Genomic DNA, 12,343 nt, shown 5'->3' on the forward strand with positions numbered 1-12,343 from the left:
GCATCTGCCTTCGGCTCAGGTCATGATCCCAGGGTTCTGGGATTAAGTCCCCCATCGGGCTCCCTGTTTAGTGGGGAGCCTGCTTCTCCCTCTGCCTGCCTCTCCCCCTGCTTGTGCTCTCTGTCTCTCTCTCTGACAAATAAATATATACTTTTTAAATCTTAAAAAAAAAAATAAAGGCCCTGAAAATGTATAGACAGGCGTTCCCTTGCATGGCCAGAAGGAGAACAAAAGACTTTGGTAATTAGACAGTAATAACTATCAGACAAGATGGGTTCCCTCCTGTCAAGGGAGAAAAAAACTAAACTTTTAATCAGGCTGAATAACCATGAGGAACAAAACCAGTCAGCACAGACTAAAGTGACAGGATGGCACAAAATTCAACAAAATTTGCAAAAGAAGAAAGAAAGAAAAAAGGACACCTGCAGCACATCTTGTTGAATGGCTGCCACATCCTGAAACTGCCACCAGAAATAACTTATTAACTATCCTGCTTGTCTCTCGGCACCTGAAACTTGTGGTTTGTGCGTCTTTAACCTGGAGCCTAATCCTTCCCCTTCGAAGTGTATTCTCGGTTTGTAGACGAAGGCTCCACTTCCTAGTTTGAAAACTGCATGACAACAGAGGTTTTCCTTGCTTCTGACCAAATCCTTGCATTCCAGGGTGTGTGTGCGTGTGTGTGTGTGTATGTGAAGAGTCAACTCCTTGCATTGGCCCCAAAATAACAGAAAGACCCCAAAACTCTGGTGTGTGTGTGTGTGTGTGTGTGTGTGTGTGTGTAGAGTCAACTCCTTGCATTGGCTCCAAAGTAACAGAAAGACCCCAAAACTCTGATAGAGCAAAGCACAGAAGGGTAATGAGTAACACACGGACCCCATTTTTTTTTTTTTCCTCTGTGTCCCAGAAGTTCGGGTAAGGCTCTTGGTAGAGTAGTATGATTTAAGCCCAAAACCGATGGGAGGCGCTCAAGCTCCCGCGTCTCCGAACTCCCGCTCCCAGAATCCCCCTGTTGGCTACGCCTCCCCTGACCTCCTGGACTCCACTTCCCAGAGGGATTAGCGGCAACTGCGCTTCCGGGACGCCTTGTCGCTTGCTGCGAAATCTACGAACTCGGCTCGCCTCCCAGCTAGGGAAGCGAGAGGAGTACGCAGAGCGCCGGGGAGTGGGCCCGGGATGCGCGGGCAGGGTCGGCCCTTCCCCTGCCGGGGCCGGAATCTGAGAGCCTGGCTGCGGGAGGCGTGGGAGCCGCGCGCATGGACCGGCGGGTCGCACCGCGCCTCGGGCCCAGCTTTCTCTTACCCCTGGACGCGTTGCGGACTCGGCTCCGGCCACAGAGCGGGTCCCCGCCGGGCTGCGTTCTGGGAAAGACAGGAGGGGCGGACGGAGTCGCTTTCTGGACTCGCGGAGCTGCGGGGAAACAAAAGGCTCGAGCCCGAGGCTCCGTCTGGAGTCGCATCTGCGCACTTGGAGGCGACCGCGCCAGGTCGGGGGTCCCGGCGGAAGGACTCCACTTCCCAGAGGGCTCGGGGACATCGGTGCCTGTCCTTTGGGGGGGCGTCTGCAGAGCGAGGGGAGAGAACTGCAGGCCTTCAGTACCATCGTTAAGATGGAGATAATACCTCATCGGATAGGTCTCCTTTCTGAATAAAATGAGAACGTGTCGTTTAAAAGCGGCGTGGCTCGGTTAGATAAGGATCTGCCTTCGGCTCAGGTCCTGATCCCAGGGTCCTGGGAAGGAGCCCCGCCAGGCTCCCTGCTCAGCAGGGGAGTCTGCTTCTCCCTTTCCCTTGGTCCCTTCCCAACCCCCTCGTGCTTGCTCGCTCAGTCTCATTCTCTCAAATGAGTAAGTAAAATCTTAAATAAATAAATAAATAAATAAATAAAAATAAAAGCTCCAAATATTTTCAGTGTCTGATTATTAATTGGTGGTGGTGTGGGGATCTGTTACACAGTCTTTTCCTTAGTGTTTTTCCTTCTTACAATAAAGCCCCAAATCTGTAAACTGAGTGCTGTGATTTTGTTGAAAGCATTCTGGTTGATAAAAGCCGTAGGCAGGGTTGAGAAGCCATTGTCCTGAACTACGACATATAAAAGAAAAAACATGATATAGGAATAAATTCAAAAGGAAAAGTTAGATGTGAAAAAGAGGCAAGTACGGAGATTGGCTTTGAAGCGGAAAATTGTGTGGACCTGGGGTTTATGAACATTGGTACTAGAAGGGGCGATCCCCTTGAGCAACAGAGCAACCAGATGAAAGATAGTCCTTTCCTCTGTGCAGAAACTCCAGTTCTTTACTTCAGAAACCAAAAGAAATCAATTGTCATGCCAGTCCGGATTACCATAGTCACCTGAATAGTCGATCCACGTCTAATCTTGCCTTTCTCAATGCATGCTGTTCAAGACAGCCAAGATGAACGTTTAGAAATTGTGTGTGTGTTTTAAGATTTTACCTATTTATTTGATACAGAGAGAGATCACAAGTAGGCAGAGAGGCAGGCTGAGAGATAGGGGAAAGCAGGCTCGGCACTGAGCATGGAGCCCAATGCGGGGCTCGATCCCAGGACGCTGAGATCATGACCAGAGCTGGAGGCAAAAGCTTAACCCACTGAGCCACCCAGGCGGCCCTAAAAATTAAATGTTCATATCACTCTCCTCAGAACCCTTCAGCGGCTTCCCTCTGCCCTGGAATAAGACATAAACTCCTTAGCACAGTTTATAAAACCCTGCTTGGGGGCACTGGGGTTGCTCAGTTGGTTGAGCGTCTGGATCTCAGCCCGGGTCTTGATCTCAGGGTCCTGAGTTCAAGCTCAGCACTGGGCTCCAAGATGAGCACAAAGCCTACATAGTTTTTTGTTAATTAGAGAAATAAAATAATAAAAATACACATACCAGCTAAACTGCAAAATTCTAGTAAGGATGACTGAATTAACAACACAGCTTTCTGTCCTGTGCTGTGCAGATACCCACAATACTACTATTCATAAAGACTTACGAAGATACTCAATAGAGTATGACTGAAGGCATTTCTCAGCTTGAATCTGAAAATCCCAGGTAGGGAACACACAATTTACCAGCTACTCAGAAACCCGGAGTGCTTGTCACAGTATTATCATGAAAAGCTGACTTTGCTGTTTCCCCTGATACTAATTTTTTAGAATCATTTTTTTTTTACAATTTCATATCTCTGTTATCCAGAAGTACCTTACATTTGTTGTTGGCCACGTGCCTCTAGTGTGTAGTCATCACACCTGTGCCAGTACACAGGTGTGTCAGAATGGGTTTCAACAGAAGAAAACCCCAGAGACAATAATGGAGCATACTTAAGAGTTGCCATTATTTCTATTCATGTTTTCTCAGTTATTACTAAAATGGTAACTTTAAATGTCTCAGTAGTTGAGGTCTTAATTTCTCCGGGTATAAGCTGAAATATTAATTACAAATTTCATTGATTTAAAATTTTTTAATAGATTTTTTTTTATTTATTTGATAGACAGATCACAAGCAGGCAGAGAGGCAGGCAGAGAGAGAGAGGAGGAGGAGGCAGGCTCCCTGCCAAGCAGAGAGCCCGATGTGAGGCTCGATCCCAGGACCCTGGGACCATGACCCGAGCCGAAGGCAGAGGCCTTAACCACTGAGCCACCCAGGCGCCCTTTCATTGATTTATAATCATAAAATAGACCTATGCATTTTCCTTCTTTTCACTTATTGGCATTATTAGATCAAGTAGGTTAAAAATTTAAAAGGAGTGTTCAAACTTTTTATTGTAAACTCGACTCAACATTTAGAGTGTAGAATTGTTTATGTTGTTAAGATAAGTTTCAGTGTTTACGTACTCTGGATTCAGATTTCTTTTTGGTCATTTTGCTCATAAAATGAATAGATTGTAGAAATGTATTTCTATTTGATAATTTTAAAATATGAGACTACCATATCAACACGCATGAAGAAAAGGCCAAAGAGGGGCGCCTGGGTGGCTCAGTGGGTTAAGCTGCTGCCTTCGGCTCAGGTCATGATCTTGGGGTCCCGGGATCGAGCCCCACATCGGGCTCTCTGCTCAGAAGGGAGCCTGCTTCCCCCCACCTCTCTGCCTGCCTCTCTGCCTACTTGTGATCTCTCTCTCTCTCTGTCAAATAAATAAATAAAATATTTAAAAAAAAAAGAAAATGCCAAAGAAATGTTCAGGTAAAAGTAATATCACTTTAAACATTTTCATTATTATTATTATTAAGATTTTATTTATTTGACAGAGAGCACAAGCAGGGGGAGCAGGGAGGGAGAAGCAGACTCCCCACTGAGCAGAGAGCTCGACTGGGTTCAATCCCAAGACCCTGGGATCATGACCTGAGCTCAAGGCAGACAACCAACTGAGCCACCCAATAACCCCGGATATTTTCATTATTAGAAAAGAAAGCGAAAAAAATGAACTGACTAAATATATTACATTTTGGGAAACAAAATAAAAATTTTAAGGACTTAAGAGAAAGAAAGTAATGAAAACGTAACCAATTCAAAAATAAACAAGAGCAAATAATACTTGAAATAAGCTAAAAAAAATTCTGGAAACTGTGTTTTAAGAAACAGTAAGTGAAATTATATATGGGAAAAATGAACTACGTGGAAAAATGAATTTATCACTGAAGACACCATACCCAGTGATAGTCAATAAATCAGAAATTTAAAATGAAGTGATAAAAATAAGGTAATGAGAAATAGGCAATCAGGGTTTAAGCCGGACTTCCATCCTGGAGAGGTCTGGCCTATTTTCAGTTCACCCGGTGACACTCCAGCCTCTCAGTGCTCCTAGTGGAAGCATGCGGTGTTCATCAGAGCTCCTCCTCCATGGTGGACCTTGGATTCTGTTGTCCCCCTACTCGGAGAGGTTGCTGGTAGCTCTTTTCAGTGTTTCAACTTCTTAACTACCACTTGTTTTGTAATCAGCAATCATCTTAGTGAGAAGAGTGGACTAAATGTAGAGCTCACCTGTTTTGCCTAGTCCTGATCCTGTCTCTGCAAATTTTCATTGCCTGGGTACCTCTCTGATGCCTTCAAACATGTGTGTGTTTTATTTTATGTAGTTTCTCTAGTTGTTCATGGGAGGGCTGGTCCAAACCCCTAGTTGAGCATAAATAGAACTCAGTTTAGTCATCTTTGAAGATCAACAGCTCTTTCAGGACCCACTCTTTATATAAAATACTTGTTTTGATGGATTGTGTTTGACTCATCTTGTTTACCTGAGCACTATTTGTATGGTGACAGAATTCTCCCCTTAATGAGAACTGAGGTCATCATATCCGTTTATATTAACTGTTGAGTCATGTAGGTACCCAAGCAGGTTGGGAATGATGTATGGCCTTGAGCCTGAAGAAGTCTTTCTCCACTGCCTTTCAACCTCTAATTTTGTTGAAACCCCAAACTGTTGCATCAACTTTACTAAATCAAGTTCATATACTGTACCCTAGGGGTTGAATTTGAGCCTGACTTTCTTCTCCCATGTGAAGTTTGAACTGGTGATTTTTTCAACAGTTCTCGCATTTACTCTTGTTTGGTGTATTCAAACTTCCCCAGCTAATCATTTTCTTCCTCCAGTTGGGTCTCAACCAAGGCCATGATTTCTATGGCATTATTTACCCTACCTCCTCTGCCTTCTCAGTAAAGTGCTATTAGCCTTTCAGAGACAGGTGTACAATAATGGTTAAGCACTCAGTTGCTAAGTCTGATTCCATGGTTTAAATCCCAGTCCCAAAACCTATTGATGTGTGCCCCTGGATGAGTGATTTAGCCTTTCTGAGTTACAGTTTTAACTGTGAAATAGGCATAATAATTATACCTAATTTATGGATTATTGTGAAGACTAAATAGAACAGGGAACATTTAGAGGTACTTGGTTGGCTCAGTCTGTAAAGCAGGTGACTCTTGATCTTGGAGATCTTGGAGTCATGAGTTCAAGCCCCATGCTGGGCCTAGAAATTACTTTTTAAAAAAGCACTTAACAAATATTAGCTCTTATTAGTTGTTATTATCTTGAGGGGAGCAAGTGCTTCCATTTTATCCTCCTGTTGTACAAACACCTTAACATCTTTTTCTCCAAATACCAAAATTTTAGAATTTCCTTAGAAGACCATATCATGTCTGTGTATTCTCACCAAAAAAAAAAAAAAAAAAAAAAGGATAAGCTAAGTTTTTTTGTTTTTTTAAAGATTTTATTTATTTATTTGACAGAGAAAGAGATCACAAGTAGGTAGAGAGGCAGGCAGAGAGAGGGAGGAAGCAGGCTCCAGACAGAGAGCCCGATGCGGGGCTTGATCCCAGGACCCTCAGACCATGACCCGAGCCAAAGGCAGAGGCTTTAACCCACTGAGCCACCCAGGCGCCCTGTTAAGTTTTATCATGAAGAAACAATCAGATAAGCCCAACTGAGGATCATTCTAAAAACAATGGACTTCCATTCTTCAAAAACATCAATGTTGGGGGGACACATGGGTGGCTCAGTCACTTAAGTGTCTGACTCCAGTTCGGCTCAGGTATGATCTCAAGGTCGTGGGACTGAGATGCTCAGCATGGAGCCTGCCTGTCCTCTCCCTCTGCTCCTCCTCCCACTCACGTTCTCTCTCTCAAATAAATAAATAAAATATTAAAAACAAAAACAGGGGCACCTGGGTGGCTTAGTTGGTTGGGTGTCTGCCTTCACCTCAGGCCATGATCTCAGGGTCCTGGGATGGAGGCCCTCATTGGGCTCCCTGCTCAGCAGGGGGCCTCCTGCTTCCTTTCCCTCTGCTGCGCCCTCTCTCTCGCTCTCTGTGTGTCAAATAAATGAATGGAGTCTTTAAAAAACAAAACCAAAAAAAAAAATCAATGTCATAAAACACAAAGGCAGGCTGAGAAATGTACCAGATCAAAGGAAACTAAAAACACGTGAAAATTAAATGTGATGCATAATTTTGGATTAGATGATGAATTAGAAACAAAAATTATAAAATACATTACTGGGACAAATTGTAAAATCTAAATATGTTGTATATATTAGATATTTTTATTGTATTAATGTTTAATTTGCAGGATTTGGTCATTTTACAGACGTTATATGAGAGAATGCCTCTGTTCTTTTGCATAATACATGCTAAAATTTAGTGTGATGCATACTAAAATGTTTAGGAGTTAAGGGTCATGATGTTGCCACTTACTCTCCAATGATTTGCAAAAATGATAATAATAGCACAAATAATATGTATATATGTGTTTGGACTTATATACCTCTTCTTTAAAAATGTGGCAGAATGTTTTTTAAAAAAGGTAAATCTGGGGCGCATGGGTGGCTCAGTGGGTTAAAGCTTCTGCCTTCAGCTCGGGCCATGATCTCAGAGTCCTGGGATTGAGCCCCACATTGGGCTCTCTGCTCAGCAGGGAGCCTGCTTCCTCCTCTCTCTCTGCCTGCCTCTCTGCCTACTTGTAATCTCTGTCTGTCAAATAAATAAATAAAATCTTTAAAAAATTTTAAAAAAAAAGGTAAATCTAAGTGGGGAGAATATGAGAATCCATATACTATTCTTGCAACTTTTCTCTAGGCTTGAATTACATTTAAAAAGTTGGAGATTCTGGCTTGCTCTATATTCCTATAATGCTAAAGTAAAATAAAACTTCTATACTTGAGATTACCAAGAATTTCTATTAACTTCTGTAAATGGGACATCTTATGTCTTTGCATGCTTCACAATATTTGCTTGAAAATGAACATTTTGAGGGGCACCCGGATGGCTCAGCCAGTTGAGTGTCTGACTCTTGATTTCGGCTCAGGTCATAATCTCAGGTTCATGATCTCAGGGTCATGAGATCAAGCCCTGTATCAAGCTGCTTGCTCAGTGGGGAGTCTGCTTGAGATTCTCTCTCCCCCTCTGGCCCTCCCCACCCCTGCTCTCTCACTCTAAAAATAAATAAATGATTCTTTAAGAAAAAAGAAAATGAACATTTTGAATATTAGAATGTGGTAGCTTTGAAAATCTGGTTCTTCCCCCTCTTTGGGTTTTGTTGTCGTTGATGCTTGCTGTAGGCTGCAGCTGATTGCTTAGAGACTTTTCTAAACTAATTTTGTATTCTGGGTCCTATAGTCTCTGAAGTCTCTTGTTTCCTTAGCTGGCATGCAACTAGCGTTTTGACAGAGATTTTCTTGAAGGCCAGGAGCCAGAAAGAGAAGGAGAGAAACTCTCCCCGTCTTTCCAAGTTGGCTTTGTGCTGGGGCCCTCATTTGAGACACTCAGCCAGGCTATTTACAACTCTACCTTAACCTTCACTTTCTGCTTGCCCTGAGCCTAGAAATCAGCCAGAAGTGGAAGTTAGGGCCTTTTTGGACTTTTGTGAGCGTGTACCTAGAGTAGGATCTAGAGGAGTCAAATAGAGACAGAAAGTAGATGAATCGTTGCCAGGAGCCAGGGAGAGGGGAATGAGAGTTACTGCTTAGTGGCTACAGAGTTTCAGTTTTGCAAGATGCAGAGTTCTATGTATATATGGCTGTGATGACTGCACAATGTGAATGTATTTAACAGCACTGAGCTGTATACCCAAAAATGGTCCCGATGGTAAATTTTATGTTATGTGTATTTTACCACAATTAAAATATTATTGATGTTAATTACTGAGATTCTGGGCATCCTCTTAAATTTTGCTTCCCAGGCTCACGCTAGTGGGTTTGCATTCTCAGTCCTGTCTCAGTGGAACAGACAGGTGACTGGTCCAGAACCCTGAAAGCTGCACCCCCAGTTTTGTTTCTTATCTGTTAGCGGCTGGAGAATCCCAGAGGAGCCAGGAGCCCCTGATGTAGCTAAAGAATGTGGAGGAGCTTTGTGGAGTCCCTGTATGTTAGTCCCAGGGCTCAGTTCCAGAAAGCACACGTTCCTGTAGAGCAGAGACGAGTGAGGGTCAGATGGCCAGCGACCCTGAACAGAAAGCAGCAGCGTGTCCCCAGTTGTTCCCCCTTGGGCTGGATAAGACACTCCAGGGCCCCCCCATACCATGCACAGCAGAAACAAGCAGAGGCTACAGGACACCTTGGAACCCACTCCCTGCCTGATGGTTCAGAGACTCAGCCAGTAAACCAGTTGGCCACTTCTGGAAGTCCTTGAAAAAAATGGGCAGTTTCATATTGTTCGTGGCTGGAATCAAGATGCATTTGTTCTTCTCTGAGTCTTGGGAATGACAAAGTCACTTCTGTGCCTCTTCCACTCCTCCAGTGTGCAGAGCCTTTGGCTCTACACAAACAGGGAAAAATCCAGCTGGGTTGGCCTCAGAGGAGGAACCACATCCACCACAGTAAATGGACTCCCGGCTAAGGCTCAGACGTCTCTTTTTGGAAGTTTTAATGAGAGAAACCTCTACGTCCTTTAGCCCAGAAATCTCCTCTCTTGTGGGGAAAAAATGTTTGACTTCATTGTTTTGCAAATTTTAATTTTTTTTTTCAAGTTCTCTTATGTTGGAAGGACTAATAAAGAATCCTTTTGATATTCTGGAAAAGAAACCAATTCAAATAAAAGTGAAATTGGGGTGGCTGGCTGGCTCAGCTGTGGAACATGTGACTCTTGAGCTCAGGGTTGTGAGTTCAAACCCCACACTGGACATTGAGATTACTTAAAAAAAAAAAAAAAAAAGGAAGAAATGGATGTCCCACACCTGGAAATGTGGAATGAATGGATAATATTTAATGTAAACCAAGCACCTGACAAGGGAACACTGGTTGCAGATCCCCTCTAAAGCAGCTCTACAGACATTTAAATGAGAAACACATTGGGCTCTCTGCTGGGGTAGCCAAGTTTTGCAACCTTTTTCTTTCTTGCTTGAGGTTTCTTCCTTTCTCCTCTCCTCCATTCCCTCCATAAAGCTGTTTTTAAAATACACATTAATGGGGCGCCTGGGTGGCTCAGTGGGTTAAGCCTCTGCCTTCGGCTTGGTCCTGATCTCAGGGTCCTGGGGTCAGGCTCTCTGCTCGGCGGGAGGCCTGCTTATCCCTCTCTCTCTGCCTATCTCTCTACCTACTTGTGATCTCTCTATCAAATAAATAAATAGAATCTTTTAAAAAAATAAATAAAATAAATGAAATACACATTAAGGGCACCTGGCTGGTTCAGTGGGTAGAGCTGGCGACCCTTCATGTCAGGGTTGTTATTATAACATTTTTTAGGGATGTCTGGCTGGCTTAGTAGTAGAGCATGGGACTCCTGATCTCAGGGTCATGAGTTCAAGCCCCACATTAGGTGTGGAGCCTACTTAAAAAGTTAATCAATAATATATTTTACTCTTTAAGAGAAAAAAAAGTAGCAATTGTCCTCTTTTTAAAATAGAGCAAACAGGGGCACCTGGGTGGCTCAGTGGTTTAAAGCCTCTGCCTATAGCTCAGGTCATGATCCCAGGGTCCTGGGATTGAGCCGCACATCGAGCCCCACATAGAGCCCCACATCGGGCTCTCTGCTCAGCAGGGAGCCTGCTTCCCCCTCTCTCTCTCTGCCTGCCTCTCTGCCTACGAATGATCTCTGTCTGTCAAATAAATAAAAATCTTAAAAAAAAATAAAATAGAGAAAACAAACCTCATAGGTGTAATTCAAAGACACTCCTGTGTTAAGGGCTAGAAGGAAGAGACACCCCATCCCCATCACGTGATCTCCTCATCTGTGGCCCTTTGTGTTATGCCTGTCACCTATCCAAATCTTTTCACATATATGAAGAGGCTGGTATCTCCCTGAAAGGTGGGTCTGTTTTGTTCTCTGGCCTGTCCCAAGCCCTTAGAATGGTGCTTTTATATCCTGGAACGCCTCGTGTGTGAGTTAGGTTATTACGATTATGCAAATATTTAGGAAATAAATTCGGAAAAGTACTCTCAGAGTCACTGCGAAGAGAAAAACTTCAGAAGTGAAGCAACCTGTCCAGAATCCAGATTTCCATAGCAGAGCTCAAGTTTGTCTTTACGGAAGGCCCAGGATCGTCTGGGCTAGGCTCGGGAACTTAGGGAAAGGACGGATAGTCAAGCTTGACCAGTCCGTCTCTGGGAGGATGACTTGGGGAGTCAATCCTGCAGGTCCCTTCTAGGAATGTGAACTTAGGGAGGGAGAGAGACCACAGATCAGGTCCCCAGGTCACCTTTGTGTCCTCCAAGTAGGACTCGGGCTCCAGTTAAGATCCCAGCAGGTTCCCAGAGGCGCTCCTAGGAAAACAACTGACTTTCAGCAGCGTTTCCTTGTGTCTGCTCCCCGCCGCATTCCCTGGGTAGGTAGAGTTTCCCCCTATGCTGGCCAGTTCAGAGGACGCTCGTCTATCAAAGGAACTCTCCCCCTCCCACCTCACATTCCTTCTGAGTAAAATCTGTTCTTGGATGTGCTGGAACCTGAAATCCTGCAGAAGAGGCAGGATCAGCAGCGCTGCGGGGAAGGACTCCCGGCCCCTCAAAATCTCCTGGGAGGGGCGGGATGTTTCAGAATGGTAAAGACAAGTATTTCCCGGAGGCATCCTCCCCTCCTGTTTACCAACTGTTTCACCTTACTTGGTACATGTCCTAATGAAAGGATCGGAAGCCCAGAGAATTCCCAAACCCAGAGAATCCCAAACCCTCTGGTTGCCTGGATAGCAAACGTTGAACTGTGAAACTGAAAAGTGAGGTAATGACCCTATGTTAAACACACAGGAAGGATCTGGAGCTTGTGACCATGACCCCACAGTAACACATCTGACTGGTGCAGAAGGTTGCACCTTCACATCTCTTTGGCCTCAAAGCAGGTGCTATGCTGTCGATTCCAGGATTTCATCAATCACTGAGATCTTTAAAAAAGCACGCCTACAGGGGGGACTGGCTGGCTGGGTGGATAGGGCTGGGACTCTTGATCTCTGGATCCTCAGATTAAGCCTCACGTTGGGTGTAGACAGTGCTCTTTAAAAAAAAGAAAAGTAGGGACGCCTGGGTGGCTCAGTTGGTTGGACGACTGCCTTCGGCTCAGGTCATGATCCTGGAGTCACGGGATCGAGTCCCGCATCGGGCTCCCAGCTCCACGGGGAGTCTGCTTCTCTCTCTGACCTTCTCCTCGCTCATGCTCTCTCTCTCAAATAAATAAATAAAATCTTAAAAAAAAAAAAAAGTAAAAGAAAAGTATTGGGGTGCCTGGGTGGCTCGGTGGGTGGCTGGGTCTGCCTTCAGCTCGTGTTGTGATCCAGGGTCCTGGGATCGAGCCCCGCCCCCGCCGAGCAGAGAGCCCGGAGGCGGAGCTCTGGGCTCTCTGCTTGGCGGGGGGGCCTGCTTCCCTCTCTTGGCCTGTCTGCCTACTTGTGATCTCTGTCAAATAAATAAATAAAATCTTAAAAAAAAAAAAAACTC

The sequence above is a fragment of the Lontra canadensis genome, unplaced genomic scaffold (genome assembly GCF_010015895.1).
Source record: "Lontra canadensis isolate GAN:19392208 unplaced genomic scaffold, GSC_riverotter_1.0 scaffold45, whole genome shotgun sequence".
Classification (NCBI taxonomy): domain Eukaryota; kingdom Metazoa; phylum Chordata; class Mammalia; order Carnivora; family Mustelidae; genus Lontra; species Lontra canadensis.